Source organism: Salmo salar, chromosome ssa13 (assembly GCF_905237065.1).
Source record: "Salmo salar chromosome ssa13, Ssal_v3.1, whole genome shotgun sequence".
NCBI lineage: Eukaryota > Metazoa > Chordata > Actinopteri > Salmoniformes > Salmonidae > Salmo > Salmo salar.
The window spans coordinates 62,198,718-62,220,110 of NC_059454.1; the positions used below are offsets into that span (position 1 = coordinate 62,198,718).

Sequence of the window (21,393 nt, forward strand, 5' to 3'; positions counted from 1 at the left end):
ATTGTATATATATTAAAGGTAATTCAACACATCAGGTATCCACTTCCTGTCAGAATTTGTCTCAGGGTTTTGACTGCCATATGAGTTCTGTTATACTTACAGACACCATTCAAACAGTTTTAGAAAATTCAGGGTGTTTTCTATCCAAACCTGAACAATAATATGCATATTATAGCTTCTGAGTTGGTGTAGGAGGCAGTTAAAAATGGGCACACATTTCTTTTTTTATTCTCAATACTGCCCCCTAGCCCCAACAGGTTAACACTTTTTTGGTTACTACATGATTCCATATGTGTTGTTTCATCGTTTTTATGTCTTCACTATTATTCTACAATTTAGAAAATAATAAAAAATTAAGAAAAACCTTTGAATGAGTAATTGGATCCAAACTTTTGATTGGTATTTAATATGCAGCCACTTCAACAGACCCATTGTTAAACAGACTACCCTCTCCCAAAAAGCTTTCATCAAAATTACCATTGTCTTCCCTTAATTACTGCAGTGGGCTACATCAGGGTCAGTGGGCTACATCAGTGTTTCTTGGTTGTCTTAAATAAATCTTCTTTAAAACAAAAGTTTCACCTCACATACTGTAACGGCCGTCGTATGAAATGGACCAAGGCGCAGCGGGTTGAGTGCTCATTTTAACTTTTATTTGAACACTGAAAAAACAAAACAAGAAAACGAAGGAACGCACAGTAATGCAGGCTACACACAGCTATGCAAAAACAACTTCCCACAAAACCCATTACAAAAAACACCCCTCTATATAGGACCTTAAATCAGAGGCAACAAAGAACAGCTGCCTCCAATTGAAGGTGCAGACCCCGGATACACCTACACAAAACACAAAAATAAACCCAAAATAAAAAATAAACCCAAACTAAAGGGAGGGAAGGGAGGGTGGCCACCGTCACCGACGGTTCTTGTGCTACACCCCCCCTCCCCAACCCACCTACTATGGAGGTGGCTCAGGCTCCGGCCTTACTCCCCAACCTAACCTGTCCACCCCCGCTAAATACATATTAAACTTTACCCCTCCCGAAGTCTTTGGGCTATGGCGCATCGCTGAAGACCTCGGGCTGATGTGCGTCGCTGGAGACCTCGGGCTGAAGGACGACTCTGGCTGCGCCGATTCCGGACTGTAGGGAGACTCTCGCTGCGCCGACTCTGGACTGTAGGGCGACTCTGGCTGCGCCGATTCCGGACTGTAGGGCGACTCTGGCTGCACCGACTCCGGACTGTAGGGCGACTCTCGCTGCGCCGACTCCGGACTGTGGGCCGTCTCTCTTGGTTCCTGACTGTGGGCCGTCTCTCTCTCGGTTCCGGACTGTGGGCCGTCTCTCTCGGCTCCGGACTGTGGGCCGTCTCTCTCGGCTCCGGACTGTGGGCCGTCTCTCTACTGAGCACTGTCGCCGGAAGCTCTGGACGGGGCACTGTCGTCGGACACTCTGGACGAGGCACTGTCGTCGGAATCTCTGGACGGGGACTGCGCACTGAAGGCCTGATGCGTGGGGCTGGCTTAGGACGCGCCAGACTAAGGACACGCACCACAGGGCTAGTGCGAGGAGCAGGACGAGCTGGACTGGGCTGACGTACTGACAAGCCTGGTGCATGGGGCTGGTAGTGGAGGTACCAGACTGGTGACACGCACCCCAAGGCTAGTGCGAGGAGCGGGAACAGGATGTACTAGACTGGGCTGACGCACTGGAGGCCTGGTGCGTGGTGCTGGCTTTGGAGACGCCAGACTGGAGACACGCACCTCAGGGCTAGTGCGAGGAGCAGGAACAGGGTACACCGGGCCATGGGTAAGCACTGGAGGTCTGGAGCGCACCTCCTGCACAACCCGTCCTGGCTGGATGGTAGTAGTGGCCCTGCACGAGCGGAGTGCTGGCACAGGGCGAACTGGGCTGTGCAGAGGCCTGATGGTTGCCGTGCGTAGAGCAGGCATAGGGTAGCCTGGGGCTAGGATGCGCACTGGTGGCCAGATGCGCTGCGCAGGCATCCTCCTTCCAGGCTGGATGCCCACTCTAGCACGGCACTTGCGAGGAGCTGGGATCGCTCGCACCGGACTGTGCGTGCGCATGGGCGAGATCGTGTGCACTTCTGCATACTCCGGCGCTCTCCACTCCATATGCTCCCCATAATAAGCACAGGGAGTTGGCTTAGGGCTCACCCTTGGCCCAGCCAAACTACCCGTGTGCCCCCCCCCAAAACATTTCTTGGGGGTGCCTCTCGTACTTGCCCCTCGGCGCGTATAATGCCTCATAACGTCGTCGCTCCGCCTTGGCTGCCTCTATTTCCTCCGGTGGGCGACGGTATTCTCCAGCCTGGTGCCATGGTCCAGCCCCGTCCAGAATTTCCTCCCATGTCCATGATTCCCCACAGTCCATATAATTCCTCTGCTGCTTGGTCCGTTGGTGGTGGGAGGTTCTGTAACGGCCGTCGTATGAAGTGGACCAAGGCGCAGCGGGTTGAGTGCTCATTTTAACTTTTATTTGAACACTGAAAAAACTAAACAAGAAAACAAACGAACGCACAGTATTGCAGGCTACACACAGCTATGCAAAAACAACTTCCCACAAAACCCATTACAAAAAACACCCCTCTATATAGGACCTTCAATCAGAGGCAACAAAGAACAGCTGCCTCCAATTGAAGGTCAAACCAATAACCCTAAACATAGAACTAGAAAGACTAGACCCGAACATAGAAATATACTAACATAGAACATAACCAAAAAAAAAACGTAACGCTCTAAACAAACACCCCTCTACATAAACACATAGCCCAACAAACCCCGAAACACTCTAAACAAATACCCCCTGCCACGTCCTTACCAAACTACAATAACAAATAACCCCTTTTACTGGTCAGGATGTGACACATACATGGTTATGGGCTTAAAATAAAGAAGTCACCTGTACCATGTCAGTTATAGATTTGAATTGTATTCAATTTTGAGTTTGCATCCCAATATTACACTTTAATACATTTATTATTTATGAAATTATGAAAAATATGAATAACATTCCACCCATGAGGCCACTAGGTAATTTGACTGCAGGAAAGGGCTACTCTCCTCTCGAGTCTGTATGTCCCCAAAAGATGCAATTTAGCCCAACTACTGTATATTTTTTACATGGTTAGCCTACCATTTTCACAAGAATGTGCTTTACTTTCCAAATAATAGGTTTCATTAAATGTACAATCTGATGTGTTTACTGCTGTTCAATGGTAATTTTATGTATTATATATACCTATTAATTCTTGAATAATATAAACTTAGACATGCCTCATGAGTTTAGTTCAACTAACATAAGTATCACACCTGCTGTTTGTCTGAAAAACTAACTCAGGATTGTGAGTTTGCAGTCTGGTGTCTCACAGAATTTCAGGTAACACTTTATTTGGTGAGTCCCCTTACAGATGGGTTATAGATCTTCAACTAACAATAAAAATTATACTTACTATCCACTAACCATAACCATAGCCCTAACCTTACCCCCAAACCAGACCCTAACCTAATCAACAGTTGCAGTTGATAGTCATCATAAAATAACGTCTAACTGAATTGTAATCCCTCTCTAAATGTACACAAACGCTAATTTCCACTTCCAATCGATTACTAAAAGGTTATAATTGTCCTAATCCTGGATTAAAAAGCACTTTCGATGAAGATGCTAATTTGAGCATGCACTTTTGTCCAGGAATATGACTTAATCTGGGTCAAGGAAACCACCCCCTAATATCCAGAATGTTGGTCTAATTTGCCTTCATAAAATGTATTCTAATATTTGAAGCAACCTGTCCACTACTGAGTCTCGAAACAGTTTTCTTTCTCAGCAGTTTTCTTTTCTAGTTGCTAGTGTTGTAACGGTCTTGAGACGACAGACGCTGGGAGAAGGGAAGCAAGTACAGGGTGAGGATTTAATAATAAATAGACATGAAACAAAACATCAAGGCAGACACGGGGATGAAACTGAGGAAGTGACAGATATAGGGGAGGCAATCAATGATGTGATGGAGTCCAGGTGAGTCCGATGAAGCACTGGTGCGTGTAACGATGGTGGCAGGTGTGCATAATGATAATCAGCCTGGCGACCTCGAGCGCCAGAGAAGCGGAGCGGGACCAGATATGACAAGTGTATGATATTATTCCACTGACATTAAGATAAAACATTAGAGCAGAAATAGAAACTGAGAGTTATCCTGCTGTTTGTCAAGATGACTTTCGCTTAAGGCCCTGACCATGAAATATGTAAGGGAAAACCCCCCTGATTTGGACAAAATAACATGGGAACATATTGGCATAGCACGAATCATACACACGATTGTAAATACCACCGAAAGAAGCCATCTCCGTGCAAATCATATGGCAATTTTCCGATGGCAATTGCCAATTGTAACACCCCAAATTTCCTTTAGATGGCGAGCGCGCTCCACCGTGGATTTTCATACAGCAAATGATACCCAAGTCTACACCCAAGGGTCAGATTTTGATAATATGATTTTTTTTTGAAAACTTATCAACCCTTAAAAAAGTGGTTTCTGGACCGTTTTTCGAAAAAAATGTGATTGTTATGTCAATTAAACATGTATAAGAGCTGTATGAACATGCTTATGACGTTTTTTATTGACGTCGTTTTTTGGGTTGCTTTTGCTTGTGCACAAGGCATATGTTTTGTGCATTTTGAATATGATTTCATAGGAAAAAAGTGACATTTTTTTTCCTTTTTTTTTGCAAAATGACATGTCCAATGCTTTTTTTTGTCAATTATGAAAGTATTGAATGTGCCAAATCACAGCAAATATCCAATAGATGGCTAGAGCTCTCCGCAGTGAATTTTCATATTGCAAATGTAACACAATTCAAGACCCAAGAGTCAAATTTGGAAAAAATGACATATTTTTTGAAAACTTTAAGGTGGTTTCTGGACCGTTTTTCGATTTTTTTTTCGATTGTTATGTCAATGACACATGTATAAGAGCTGTATGAACATGCTAATGACGTTTTTATTGACGTCGTTTTTTGGGTTGTTTTTGCTTGTGCATAAGGCATATGTTTTGTGCATTTGGAATATGATTTCATAGGAAGTTAAAAGTGACATATTTGCTTGTGCATAAGGCATATGTTTTGTGCATTTGGAATATGATTTCATAGGAAGTCAAAAGTGACATATTTGCTTGTGCATAAGGCATATGATTTGTGCATTTGGAATATGATTTCATAGGAAGTCAAAAGTGACATATTTTTTTCTTTTTTTGCCAAATGCCATTAGAAATGTGCAAATGAAATGTCCAATAATTTTTGGGTCAATTATACGTGTATGAAAGTATTGAATGTGCCAAATCAGGATGTTTGTCCGTTTGCCATGTACGATCATAGGAAGTCGGTTTCCAAACCCAAAAGTCAGTGAACCATAGTCCAAATGGCATTTATACTGCCCAAATGATATATAGCCCTATGTTAAGCCATGAATCAACGCAGACAGTCTACTTGTCATGTATGATGAGGGAGAAGTGGGACTCTGTTGCTTTTAACATTTTTAACGAATTTGACAAGCTCAGAATGCATAATTGACTGTCCCGATGATCTCGGGATGGCCGTGCAGTGACTGTGGTTCCTCTCCATCGCTCGTTGTGTTGATTTCATCATGTCAACTTTGGTGATATTTTTTGCTGTTGAATCATATTGCAAATGCGTGTTACGTTTGCAATATAGCGCGTTACGTTTGCAATATGATTCAATGGGCATTTAGCATCACGAATTTAGGCATGCTCAAAAATACTGCTGAAATGCATAATTGACTGTCCCGATGATCTCGGTATGGCCGGACAGTGACTGTGGTTCCTCTCCATGGCTTGATGGTGACATGAGAGAAGTGGGACTGTCGTTTTTGAGCGTTTTTTTTTTTTTTAAATGTCCAAAATGACTAGGGGTGCCCCATATTGGATGGGCACTGATGGAAGGTGCTCCCTACCCAACCGTGTACCCCTTGCACCCCCCTAAAGGCATTTAAAACCCTTCTAAAAAAATTATCCTGGTAACCCATTTCGGGTCACCATGTGCACGGATGCGCATTTGCAATATGTTTCAATGGGCCTCAACATCACGAATTTGGCATGCTCAAAAACCCCACAGAAATGCATAATTGACTGTCCCAATGAACTGGGGATGGCCGTGCAGTGACTGTGGTTCCTCTCTATCGCTCATTGTGTTGATTTCATCATGTCAACTTTGGTGATATTTTTTGCTGTTGAATCATATTGCAAATGCACGTTACGTTTGCAATATTGCGCGTTACGTTTGCAATATGATTCATCATGTCAACTTTGGTGATATTTATTGCTGTTGAATCATATTGCAAACGCGCGTTACGTTTGCAATATTGCGCGTTACGTTTGCAATATGATTCATCATGTCAACTTTGGTGATATGTTTTGCTGTTGAATCATATTGCAAATGCACGTTACGTTTGCAATATTGCGCGTTACGTTTGCAATATGATTCAATGGGCATTTAGCATTACGAATTTAGGCATGCTCAAAAATACTGCAGAAATGCATAATTGAATGGCCCGATGAACTCGGGATGGCCGGGCAGTGACTGTGGTTCCTCTCCATTGCTCGTCACCCAGCAGTCAGCGTCCATCAGTCAATTAGATGTCATTCTGACACCAAACTGATACCATCTGACACCAAATCCACTTTTTCCAACTCGTATAGAAGCCAACTATCACATATGTCAGAGAAGGCCCATAATTCACAGTGCTTTCAATTTTAACCATAAAAAACCATAAAACACATAGTTACGTTATAGCTGCGGGTCCAGCTCTGACAATATGTGTAGGCCTATGTGAGGCGACCCCGAATCCCAAGTTTCGGCTCGATAGGTCATTCGGTGCCCGAGCACTGGCCTTAATTGGTGCTGAAAATCCACTTTTTCAGGGCGTTACTACGGGGTCCGTCTCTATGGGCCGAGGCGGTTTCAATGCACCTAGTCTTGCGACTCTGGGACATTTCTACATGTCGCCATGTCCGTGATATTCAAAATGAATTGAATATATTGCAAATGCATGAGGCGGTTTCTCAGTCTGAGAACCTTCTAGAGCCACATAAATCACCGTGCACTATCGACTTGAGCTCTAGAACAGGTTTCTAAAATTTCGGAGCTCTAGGTCTGACGGTTCTTGAATCGTTTGAACGAAAATAACTATTAAAGGTGGTATAAGCCTCCAAGCCCCACACTATGTCCCTATGGCCAAATTGTGTGTGTGTGTTTTATTTTTTTTTGCAAAAAGAATAGACACACGTTGTCTTTGGGGTAGGGATAAACAGAATCCTGAATATGAAGTCTCTACCTTAAGAATTGACTGAATGACAGATGGTTGAGTTGCGTGATTTTCACTATGTGCAGGTTAAATGACAATAGCTCTTGGCTGTTTTTAACCACTTCCGGTTGTCACAGGAAGCTCTTGCTCAACACACGTTGTCTTTGGGGTAGACATAAACAGAATCCTGAATATGAAGTCTCTACCTTAAGAATTGACTGAATGACAGATGGTTGAGTTGCGTGATTTTCACTATGTGCAGGTTAAATGACAATAGCTCTAGGCTGTTTTTAACCACTTCCGGTTGTCACAGGAAGCTCTTGCTCAACACACGTTGTCTTTGGGGTAGACATAAACAGAATCCTGAATATGAAGTCTCTACCTTAAGAATTGACTGAATGACACATGGTTGAGTTGCGTGATTTTCACTATGTTCAGGTGGCCATATGACAATAGCTTTAGGCTGTTTTTAACATCTTCCGGTTGTCACAGGAAGCTCTTACTCAACACACGTTGTCTTTGGGGTAGACATAAACAGAATCCTGAATATGAAGTCTCTACCTTAAGAATTGACTGAATGACACATGGTTGAGTTGCGTGATTTTCACTATCTGCAGGTTGCTTATATGACAATAGCTCCAGGGTGATTTTAACAACTTCCGGTTGCTCCAGGAACCTTAGAATCGACACAGGTAGACCTCACAGTAGCCTGATCGATTGTTATAGAAGACAGGTTCATAAGACATTCATAACCCACATAGACTTCAGGTTGAATTTAGGAGAATTGTCAATGTATTCCTATGGGGATAGAAGTCACTGCACACTTTTTGATCTAAACACCTTCTTTTTACTGTGAAGGGTTAATGCCACAGGGTCAAGGTTAGGCTTGCACAGATCGGGAGGACCTCAGGAACGCTCCTGAGGTTACGGTTCTCTCACTGTCACCCAAAAGCACTTGACATATTGGTGCAGGCATCATTTTGGGCCTAGTTTTCTCACGGTCACTGCGCTCAGACCGAGCGAGCTACGGTCAAGCGGGGCGTCTCATTGAACTCGGCACAGCCTAGAGATAATGGTAATGCCATTGCAGGCTCTTTGTGTCTTTAAGCACCGCACTGTGTCACTCCGTCCTTGCTGTGTGTGTGTGTGAGAGAGCTTTTCTTTGACATCTGATGGGATATATGACTGAATTACAGTTCATGAGGTTTGCCTAGTCACACATATGAAGTTGTGGAAAGATCTGACCTTTTTAACCCTTCAAAACAGCCCCTATGACACCATTTTAAGGCACTTCAGGTTGACACAGGAATCTGAACGTTAGGCTCTTATAGAATATTGAGTTTTAGGTCTTTATGTTAAGAACTGACTTATTTACAGAGGGTTGAACAAGTGTGTGTTGTTTCAGAAAATCACAGAAAATCACAGAAATCTCGCAGAGCTCCGAAACCCGCCTTAACGGACTCATCTGAACACGTTGCAACTGGATATGTAACTTTTTTGAAAAAAAAACTCCTATTGTTGAATATCACCAATGTGTCATTGTACAATTTCTCTGAAATGAACATTGGTAAATGCATGGTTCCTTTTCTCCTGACACCGTAGGCTCATGTAGTTTGATGTGAAGCGGTCAAATCAGCACTCTATTTTCCTGTTTGACTTTCAATCCCAGAAAAATAGCCTTAACTCGAAAAGCATCGAGGCCTCGACTCCATCCTGTTCGGGGCCAACTGCCCATTATGCCAAACCCACGCAGACCGAGTTTCGTCTTCGAATTATTTTCCGTTTAGGAGAAAAAGCCATGTCGTGATTGGTGATATATGTTACGTTTGCAATATGATTCCATTCGCCCTCCCGTGGAATAATCCGGAACTGCAAAGAAATGACCAAAATTTGAAAATTTTATTAAACGGAAATGGAAGATCCGAGAGACTCCGTTCGATGACTTCCTGGAAGATCCGGCCCCTGTGAGCGGCCCGACGCCGTCCGCGGATTTATCGGACGTAGTCGGACGTCTAGTAAGGGAGCGTACATTTGCAATATGGACTTTCTCACTAACCATATATATATATATATATAGTAACGTAATCTGATTACATTATGTTACTTTTAGATTACTTTCCCCTTAAGAGGCTTTAGAAGACAAAAATCTATTGCAGGATAAATCAATGTTAAAGTTTATATAGCTGGCCATATATGGATGTTAAATTTTACTATATGGGTTGGTTGTGTAGGCTTCTTCTAACCAATCGCTTTCGACGACATATAATAATATGATTAAATTCTATATTTTCATTAACCTCTATGGGACCGGCGGGACGAATTCGTCCCACCTACGTAACAGCCAGTTGAATCCTGTGGGGCGATTTTCAAAACCTTTGAAATGCTATTACTTCAATTTCTCAAACATATGACTATTTTACAGCTATTTAAAGACAAGACTCTCATTAATCTAACCACACTGTCCGATTTCAAAAAGGCTTTACAACGAAAGCAAAACATTAGATTATGTCAGCAGAGTACACAGCCAGAAATAATCAGACACCCATTTTTCAAGCTAGCATATAATGTCACAAAAACCCAGAAGACAGCTAAATGCAGCACTAACCTTTGATGATCTTCATCAGATGACACACCTAGGACATTATGTTATACAAAACATGCATTTTTTTGTTCAATCAAGTTCATATTTATATCAAAAACCAGCTTTTTACATTAGCATGTGACGTTCAGAAAAAGCATACTTCCAGGGAATTTACTAACAATTTACTAAATTACTCACGATAAACGTTCACAAAAAGCATAACAATTATTTTAAGAATTATAGATACATTACTCCTCTATGCACTCGATATGTCCGATTTTAAAATAGCTTTTTGGATGAAGCACATTTTGCAATATTCTGAGTAGATAGCCCGGCATCACAGGGCTAGCTATTTAGACACCCGGCAAGTTTAGCCTTCACCAAAATCCCATTTACTATAACAAAAATGGTCTTACCTTTCCTGTTCTTCGTCAGAATGCACTCCCAGGACTTCTACTTCAATAACAAATGTTGGTTTGGTCCCAAATAATCCATCGTTATATCCAAACAGCGTCGTTTTGTTCGTGCGTCCCAGACACTATCCGAAATGGTAAATAACGGTCGCACGCATGGCACATTTCGTGACAAAAAAATTCTAAATATTCCATTACCGTACTTCGAAGCATGTCAACCGCTGTTTAAAATCAATTTTTATGCCATTATTCTCGTAAAAAAGCGATAATATTCCGACCGGGAATCTGCAATTAGCTAAACAGCCGAAGGAAAATACTACACGGGGTCGAATCGGGCATGCGCCTAATTCCATTGTCCTCTGATGGGCCACTTGGAAAAGGCGATTATGTGTTTCAGCCTGAGGCTGCCTTGTCATCGTTCAGGTTTTTCCCGGGCTCTGAGAGCCTATTGGAGCCCTAGGAAATGTCACGTTACATCTAAGATCCTGACTCTTCAATACACAGAAGCAAGAACAACAACACCTTGTCAGACAGGCCACTTCCTGCATGAAACCTTCTCAGGTTTTTGCCTGCCATAGGAGTTCTGTTATACTCACAGACACCATTCAAACAGTTTTAGAAACTTTAGGGTGTTTTCTATCCAAAGCCAATAATTATATGCATATTCTAGTTACTGGGCAGGAGTCGTAACCAGATTAAATCGGGTACGTTTTTTATCCGGATGTGAAAATACTGCCCCCTAGCCCAAAGAAGTTAAGCCTATGTCATTGAAACACACAGGAGCTTATTAATCGTTGAGCACTTCCTATGGCTTCCACTAGATGTCACCAGTCTTTACAAAGTGTTTTGAGTCTTATACTATGAGATCTGACCGAACAAGAGCCTTGGAACGGTGGTGGCCGATTAGACTCTGGCGCGCGAGTTCATGTTGGGTACTCTCGTTCCAATACGTTTTAACCTGTTGGGGCAAGGGGGCAGTATTTGCACGGCTGGATAAAAAAATTTACCTGATTTAATCTGGTTACTAATCCTACCCAGTAACTAGAATATGCATATACTTATTATATATGGATAGAAAACACCCTAAATTTTCTAAAACGGTTTGAATGGTGTCTGTGAGTATAACAGAACTCATTTGGCAGGCAAAACCCTGAGACATTTTCTGACAGGAAGTGGATACCTGATGTGTTGTATTACCTTTAAACCTATGCCATTGAAAAACACAGGGGCTGAGGAATATTTTGGCACTTCCTATTGCTTCCACTAGATGTCACCAGCCTTTACAAAGTGTTTTGAGTCTTCTGGAGGGAGATCTGACTGAACAAGAGCCATGGAACGATGATGGCCCATTAGACACCTGGCGCGCGAGTTCATGTTGGGTACCCTCGTTCCAATACGTTATAAAAGAGAATGCATTCGTCCACCTTGAATATTATTCATGTTCTGGTTAAAAAAGGCCCTAATGATTTATGCTATACAACGTTTGACATGTTTGAACGAACGGAAATATATTTTTTCCCCTCGTTCATGACGAGAAGTCCGGCTGGCTTACATCATGTGCTAACGAGACGGAGATTTTTGGACATAAATGATGAGCTTTTTTGAACAAAACTACATTCGTTATGGACCTGTGATACCTGGAAGTGACATCTGATGAAGAGAATCAAAGGTAATGGATTATTTACATAGTATTTTCGATTTTAGATCTCCCCAACATGACGTCTAGTCTGTATCGCAACGCGTATTTTTCTGGGCGCAGTGCTCAGATTATTGCAAAGTGTGTTTTCCCAGTAAGGTTATTTTTAAATCTGGCAAGTTGATTGCGTTCAAGAGATGTAAATCTATAATTCTTTAAATGACAATATAATATTTTACCAATGTTTTCTAATTTTAATTATTTAATTTCTGACGCTGACTTGACTGCCGGTTATTGGAGGGAAACGATTTCCTCAACATCAATGCCATAGTAAAACGCTGTTTTTGGATATAAATATGAACTTGATAGAACTAAAAATGCATGTATTGTCTAACATAATGTCCTAGGAGTGTCATCTGATGGAGATTGTAAAAGGTTAGTGCATCATTTTAGCTGGTTTTATGGTTTTGGTGACCCTGTCTTTGACTTGACAAAACATTACACACAACTCTTGTAAATGTACTGTCCTAACATACTCTAAATTTATGCTTTCGCCGTAAAACCTTTTTGAAATCGTAAAACGTGGTTAGATTAAGGAGATGTTTATCTTTCAAATGGTGTAAAACAGTTGTATTTTTGAAAAATTTGAATTTTGACATTTATTTGGATTCAAATTTGCCGCTCTTGAAATGCACCTGCTGTTGATGGAGTGCACCACGGGTGGCACGCTAGCGTCCCACCTAGCCCCAAGAGGTTAACAAGGCACACCTGTTAATTGAAATGCATTCCAAGTGACTACCTCATGAAGCTGGTTGAGAGAATGCCAAGAGTGTTCAAAGCTGTCATGAAGGCAAAAGGTTTGAACTTTGAACATTTTCAAATGTTTTGGTTACTACATGATTCCATATGTGTTATTTCATAGTTTTGATGTCTTCACTATCATTTTACAATGTAGAAAATTTCAAAAATAAAATAAAACCCTGGAATGAGTAGGTGTGTCCAAATGTTTGACTGACATTAGAGCGGTGCAAGTGTGCCCAGGGTTGTAAAATAGGGGAAGGCGATCCACCCACTTGTCCCACACTGACCTGATTGCAGCTAGCTTGTCTCTCTGCCGCCGAGCTGGTTTGTTGTCTAGGTTATCGAACCGGATCATCCTGGAAATAATTTGGAAGTTTTCCAGAGACATTGTTGCTTGGAAAAGTTCTCTGCCAGTTTCTGCATCCCACAGGGATTCTGTGGATTCCCCAATGGAATGGATGCAAATTAGTTTGGTCCATTTCTTTCCATCTCTCTCCAAAAACATGCCTTCCCTTCAAATTAGTACAGTCCGGAAGGATTTTCTGGATGGTGTCTGGGATGAACAGTTTAACCTGTTGGGGATAGGGGGCAGTATTTGCACGGCCGGATAAAAAACGTACCCGATTTAATCTGGTTACTACTTCTGCCCAGTAACTAGAATATGCATATAATTATTAGCTTTGGATAGAAAACACCCTAAAGTTTCTAAAACTGTTTGAATGGTGTCTGTGAGTATAACAGAACTCATATGGCAGGCAAAAACCTGAGAAGATTCCTTACATGAAGTGCCCTGTCTGACCATTCCTTGAGCTTCTTGACTCTGTTTATTGAAGACTGAGGATCTTTGCTATAACGTGACACTTCCTACGGCTCCCATAGGCTCTCAGAAGGCGGGAAAAAGCTGAATGATGTAATTCCAGCCCCAGACTGAAACACATTAGCGCTTTTGGTAAGTGCTCTATCAGAGGACAATGGGCTTAGGCGCGTGCACGAGTCGACCCCATGTTTTTATATTCGTTCGTCTTTGAACCTAAACAGAGATTCCCGGTTGGAATATTATCGCTTTTTTACGAGAAAAATGGCATAAAAATTGATTTTAAACAGCGGTTGACATGCTTCGAAGTACGGTAATGGAATATTTAGATTTTTTTTGTCACGAAATGCGTTGTGCGCGTAACCCTTATTTACCCTTTCGGATAGTGTCTTGAACGCACAAACAAAACGCCGCTATTTGGATATAACTATGGATTATTTGGGACCAAACCAACATTTGTTATTGAAGTAGAAGTCCTGGGAGTGCATTCTGACGAAGAACACCAAAGGTAATAACATTTTTCTAATAGTAAATCTGACTTTGGTGAGTGCTAAACTTGCTGGGTGTCTAAATAGCTAGCCCTGTGATGCCGGGCTATCTACTTAGAATATTGCAAAATGTGCTTTCACCGAAAAGCTATTTTAAAATCGGACATAGCGAGTGCATAGAGGAGTTCTGTATCTATAATTCTTAAAATAATTGTTATGCTTTTTGTGAACGTTTATCGTGAGTAATTTAGTAAATGTTTAGTAAATTCACCGGAAATTTGCGGGGGGTATGCTAGTTCTGAACGTCACATGCTAATGTAAAAAGCTGGTTTTTGATATAAATATGAACTTGATTGAACAAAACATGCATGTATTGTATAACATAATGTCCTAGGTGTGTCATCTGATGAAGATCATCAAAGGTTAGTGCTGCATTTAGCTGTTGTTTGGGTTTATGTGACATTATATGCTAGCTTGAAAAATGGGTGTCTGATTATTTCTGGCTGGGTACTCTGCTGACATAATCTAATGTTTTGCTTTCGTTGTAAAGCCTTTTTGAAATCGGACAGTGTGGTTAGAATAACGAGAGTCTTGTCTTTAAAATGGTGTAAAATAGTAATATGTTTGAGAAATTGAAATAATAGCATTTCTAAGGTATTTGAATAACGCGCCACAGGATTCCACTGGCTGTTACGTAGGTGGGACGATTTCGTCCTGCCGACCCTAGAGAGGTTAAAAGAAGACTTTATGTCCTGCACACAAGTAACCGCCATCCGCGTCGGCCCTGGTTGCATCCTTATCACATTGGCAGCCATGCGGGGTGACTCATTCCTTGGGCAAGAAGACCATTCAATTTCACAATTTTTTGACATCCGTATATCTCCTCCTGCAGGCTGCTGATGAGCTGGTTGCTGAAAGGCTGGTCTTGGGGCTGGCTGCTGACGGGCTGGTCCTGGCTGAGGGTCAATCTCATCCTCTTCTTCCAACTCACTATCAGATTCCGAATTGACAGACATGATCCTCATTCTGAAAATTCTTCATCTTCCAAAGTTGAAGATACTCCTTCCACACTAGCTTCTTTCTTTGCAAAAAACATCTGAACAGAGATTATTTTTGCCATACTGATTGACTGTGATAAGGAGCCACACATGCAAAGCTATTTATTTGTTGTGTCCCTCCCCCAATTTCCACCTGGCTGGAGTAGAGGGTGGGAAAATACTTTTTTTATTTTTACAATGTATCGAAATAATGTATTGTAATAACATTGTGCAGGTTCCCGCAAGACATTGTGTAGTTTAACACACTACAAAGAGTGTGAGAAAAGTGGCAGACAGGCAGGGACACAGACATGTTCTTGGTGCTACAGTGAGGGAAAAAAGTATTTGATCCCCTGCTGATTTTGTACGTTTGCCCACTGACAAAGAAATGATCAGTCTATAATTTTAATGGTAGGTTTATTTCAACAGTGAGAGACAGAATAACAACAAAAAAATTCCAGAAAAACGCATGTAAAAAAATTTATGAAATGATTTGCATTTTAATGAGGGAAATAAGTATTTGACCCCTCTGCAAAACATGACTTAGTACTTGGAGGCAAAACCCTTGTTGGCAATCACAGAGGTCAGACGTTTCTTGTAGTTGGCCACCAGGGTTGCACACATCTCAGGAGGGATTTTGTCCCACTCCTTCCGGCGAATTTACTAACAATTTACTAAATTACTCACGATAAACGTTCACAAAAAGCAGAACAATTATTTTAAGAATTATAGATACATTACTCCTCTATGCACTCGATATGTCCGATTTTAAAATAGCTTTTCGGTGAAAGCACATTTTGCAATATTCTAAGTACATAGCCCGGCATCACAGGGCTAGCTATTTAGACACCCGGCAAGTTTAGCACTCACCAATATCAGATTTACTATAAGAAAAATGGTCTTACCTTTCCTGTTCTTCGTCAGAATGCACTCCCAGGACTTCTACCTCAATAACAAATGTAGGTTTGGTCCAAAATAATCCATAGTTATGTTCCAACAGCGACATTTTGTTCGTGCGTCCCAGACACTATCCGAAATGGTAAATAACGGTCGCGCGCATGGCGCATTTCGTGACAAAAGATTTCTAAATATTTCATTACCGTACTTAGAAGCATGTCAACCGCTGTTTAAAATCAAATTTTATGCCATTTTTCTCGTAAAAAAGCGATAATATTCCGACCGGGAATCTGCAATTAGATAAACAGCCGAAGGAAAATATATCACTGGGTCGAATCGGGCACGCGCCTAATTCCATTGTCCTCTGATGGGCCACTTGGCAAAGGCGATTATGTGTTTCAGCCTGAGGATGCCTCGTCATCGTTCAGGTTTTTCCCGGGCTCTGAGAGCCTATTGGAGCCCTAGGAAATGTCACGTTACAGCTAAGATCTTGACTCTTCAATAAACAGAAGCAAGAACAACAACACCTTGTCAGACAGGCCACTTCCTGCATGAAACCTTCTCAGGTTTTTGCCTGCCAAATGAGTTCTGTTATACTCACAGACACCATTCAAACAGTTTTAGAAACTTTAGGGTGTTTTCTATCCATATGTAATAAGTATATGCATATTCTAGTTACTGGGTAGGAGTGGTAACCAGATTAAATCGGGTACGTTTTTTATCCGGCGGTGTAAATACTGCCCCCTAGCCCTAACAGGTTAACACTTTTTTGGTTACTACATGATTCTATATGTGTACAATGTAGAAAATAGTAAATAGTAAAAATAGTAAAACTATATATACACACAGATTATACATAGAGTATATATATATATATATATATATATATATATATATAAACACGCACACACACACACACACACACACACACACACACACACACACACACACACACACACACACACACACACACACACACACACAGAGAGTATACAAAACATTAAGAACATCTGCTCTTTCCATTACATGGTGAATCCAGGTGTAAGCTACTCTACATAACCAGAAGTAAGTGGACACCTGCTCGTCGAACATCTCATTCCAAAATCATGGGCATTAATATGGAATCGGTCCCCCTTTGCTGCTATAACAGCCTCCACTCTTCTGGGGACTTTTTCCACCAGATGTTGGAACATTGCTGCGGGGACTTGCTTCCATTGAGCTACAAGAGTATTAGTGAGGTCGGCCACTGATGTACTTTGATTAGGCCTGGCTCGCAGTCGGCCTCCTATTCATCTTAAAGTTGTTTGATGGGTTGCGGTCAGGGCTCAGTGCAGGCCAGTCAAGTTCTTCCACACCGATCTCGCAAACCATTTCTGTATGGACCTCGCTTTGTGCACTGGGGCATTGTCATGCTGAAACAGGAAAGGGCCTTCCCCAAACTGTTGCCACAATATTGGAAGCACAGAATCATGTAAAATGTAATTGTATGATGTAGCATTAAGATTTCCCTTCAATGGAACTAAGGGGCCTAGGCCAAACCATGAAAACAGCCCCAGACCATTATTCCTCCTGCACCTAACTTTACAAGTAATACTATGCATTTGGGCAGGTAGCATTCTCCTTGCAGCCGCCAAACCCAGATTCGTCCGTCGGACTGCCAGATGGTGAAGTTTGATTCATCACTCCAGAGAACACGTTTCCACTGCTACAGATTCCAATGGCACCTAGCTTTACACCACTCCAGCCGACGCTTGGCATTGGTGATCTTAGGCTTGTGTTCGACTGCTCAGCCATGGAAACCCATTTCATGAAGCTTCCAATGAACAGTTCTTGTGCTGACGTTGCTTCCAGAGGCAGTTTGGAACTTGGTAGGGAGTGTTACAATTAAGGACCGATGATTTTTATGCGCTTCGTGCTTCAGTACTCGATTATCCCGCTCTGTGAGCTTGTATGGCCTACCACGTCATGGCTGAGCCGTTGTTGCTCTTAGACTTTTCCATTTCACAATATCAGCACTTTCAGTTGACCGGGACAGCTGGGCGGAATTGACTTGTTGAAAAGGTGGCATCCTATGATGGTGCCACATTGAAAGTCATTGAGCTCTTCAGTAAGGCCATTCTACTGCAAATGTTTACTATGGAGATTGCATGGCTGTGTGCTCGATTTAATACACCTGTGTGGCTGAAACAGCCGATTCCAATCATTTGAAGGGGTGTCCACATACTTTTGTATATATAGCGTATGATCCCTTATTGATGTCACTTGTTAAATCCACTTCAGTCAGTGTAGATGAAGGGGAGGAGACAGGTTGAAGAAGGATTTTTTAAGCCTTGTGACAATTGATTCATGGATTGTGCATTTGTGTCATTCAGAGGGTGAATGGGCAAGACAAAAGATTGAAGTCCCTTTGAAGGGGTTATGGCAGTAGGTGCCAGGTGCACCAGTTTAGTGTGTCAAGGACTACATTGCTACTGGGTTTGTCACACTCAACAGTTTCCCATGCATACCAAGAATGGTCACCTTGTAGACTCCATGCCCTGACAAATTGAGTCTGTTCTGAGTGCAACTCAATATACACGTATCCAAATGATTCTGAATGAGATGATTATTGTAATCAGTGAGGAAAATCAGCTAGTAGAGGAATTGCACAATGGTACTGGCTAAAATGCAATATCTTGTTCCAATCTGTTGTTGTGATGCGTGTTTGCCGATAACGCAGCACAAAGGCTGTAATCACCATGTTGAATGATGAACTGACTTCAGGTTCCGCATCCCACATCACCCAGTGCTGCAGCTCAAAGACTTCGATTTGAGAAATAGGTAGTAGGAATGCGTGAGAAAGATATGGTAAGGAGGTGCTGATTGGATGTGTACAGTCTTTTGAACACGCTTTTCCATTTTTTTGTGTTTACTTGCAGATTCCCTCAAAAGGAATCAAGCAAGAGAGGAAAACACATTTAATTGAGTCCATTTGATTTATGGAATATGACAATTGGATTGAAACCCATGAAATCCCCCTGTCTGCAAACCTGACATCAGAACTGAACCAAAGCTATTAGATGTATTACAAAAGCTCTGTGCTTTGAAAATATAACGTTGGGACGTTAAACTAACAGTAAGTCAATACATGGAGTTTGAGGTTATACATAGCAAGTAACCATATAATGAAACGAGACCTCGTATCTTTTTCAGTTGAATAGAAAGTGCACTTGACAATACATGTTATTGATCTATTATTTTCAGCAAATGTATTTTAGATGAAAAAATAACCAGATATTTTGACAGTTAGTCTCTAATATCTTCTCTTATACATGGTGCTGAAGTAAACATTTGAATATGCCAGCAATATGTCTATAATAAAACATTAAACAACCTTAAACTCTGTAACAAAAGGGGCTCTTAGAAACCACAACCCTACAATAGAGATAAACATCTACAGCATATTTTCCATTTCACCATATGACTACACAAAGCCCATAGATAACACTTGGCCCAGGCAGCAATAACAAGCTCAGGTCCCCCTTAGCCTTCTGTCAGAGCCGCTGTCCCCCCTGGGGAAGAAGAGGTGACACACTGCCAGCCCCTGACAACTGACAGCTTCATCAGCTCCGCCACACACACCTGTCAGGACCGAGCCTGAGCCAATGCTGGCCCTCGTTCAACACCGGACAGGCTCATTACCGCAAAGCTCCACTCTCTACAACACCTTTTGTCCTCTGCTCTACTCCCTTAATGATATTAACATGGACGACATAGGCAGCGTTCTATTTTTCCTTTCTACTGTTCCCTCTCTGGGGGGTATTACCATGGAAGGTACAGGGTCAAAACCAGTTTGAGGCTATGATTCTACTGTTTAATTTTTCTTATGCGAAGTGAGGAAGTATATTTGAACACATTAGCAAATGAGTTTCACTTTGTTGCCATGTGTAAACATTGTTTGGTGGAGTATATGACTAAAAATGTGAATTATTGGAGCACAGTACATAAATAAATAGGCCATTTGGTTAATATGGAAAGCGGGTTTCATTGAAGCTGCATCAGGTGTGTATTTGTGGGAGATGCTCATAAAATCAGTATGGTGCTTTACTAGGATGAATACATATTTTTTTTTAAAGTTAAATATTAGATGGTCATTTCCTATGAAGAAAATGTTATTGATTTTAGATTTGAAAAGCAGAGAAGTAGACTAAGAATTTATACGCTTTAAGTTTTTGTCTAAGTTGTTGTGAAAGTGGTAAAAAATGTGATTTTTTTTTAAATTTGAGAGAAGATGTAGTTGAATGCGGTGAGTAAAACAGCTGTAACGTTTGATTGAAAGAAAATATTTCTGTTATAAGTTCTGTACTTACGCTCTATGTTTATATATAAAAGGGATGTTTGGATCCTGGATGCTGATTGGTTGATAGCAGGGATTTAATCACCACAATCCCATGTAATGACTTTTAATAGTTCCATTTAAATTGTCAACGCAAATCCACTGTCCCACAGCCCAGCTGGGCTGTTTATCAACTTCATCTCCCTTGGCAAATGTGTCTAGACAATATTTCCCAATGCTACTAGCCTAGCATTTGGTTTGCAACAGTTGGGATTTGTCTAAACCTTAATGTCTGCCTCTCCGACCTGTGGAACAATGTTGCTGTTTTTTTTTTGCGATCTTCACCATGACATGAATAAGAACGTGAGCATAGCAACCATTGCAAATAGAATAGATAGAATGAATGACCAGCCCATTTGGCTAGAAACATCAGAATCTCAGAACTAACGACTGGCTTTTGCCGGTATTATTTTGTATGATGGCAGGATGAAATAAAACTAATTTACTCATTAAAATAAAGTTAATGAAATCATGTCGTTAATCTTTTTTTAATATGTTGGCATCCATTTTATAAAAGCAATGAGGCTTTCAAACCTGGTAATTATCGTGAATAACACCCTAAGGGCTGTTTCCTTGGCCTTTGCCTTTGCCCTGAGCCTAAGAACAACCCTTAGTCGGGAGTTATTCACATGATAAGTCCTGGGTTTTCATGCCTTGTTACATAAGTGTAAGTTGTTGGGAAAGTGGTCAAAGTAGCTGATTTGTGTCAAAAGTCAAATTGTTTACTAATTATGTCATGCTTAGAATGTTCTTCCCTGGTGCTATAATTGGACATTTCTGTAATTTCCATGGCAGTTAATTCAACAGTGGGAAGTTAATGAAAGTAGTTGATACAGTTACTTAAACAGCTGTACCTCTTGATTGGTAGAAGATATTTCCGATTTGTGTCAAAAAAATTTTTTGAAGTTACAGTGAATAGAATTCTGTGAGCTTTTAGAAAGGCGACCTTTATAAGTTGAAGAAATCCCATTAAATTGGAATAGTTTAAAAAGTACAAATGTTATCAAAAAAAGTTGT

General features: G+C 41.3%; 1 protein-coding gene across 1 annotated transcript in view; it reads right to left on the reverse strand.

Annotated features, from left to right (window-relative positions):
• The window catches only part of LOC106567547 (kin of IRRE-like protein 3), a 366,739-nt gene that overhangs the window by 256,270 nt on the left and 89,076 nt on the right, over positions 1-21,393 (reverse strand). The gene's annotated exons all lie outside the window — the stretch shown is intronic.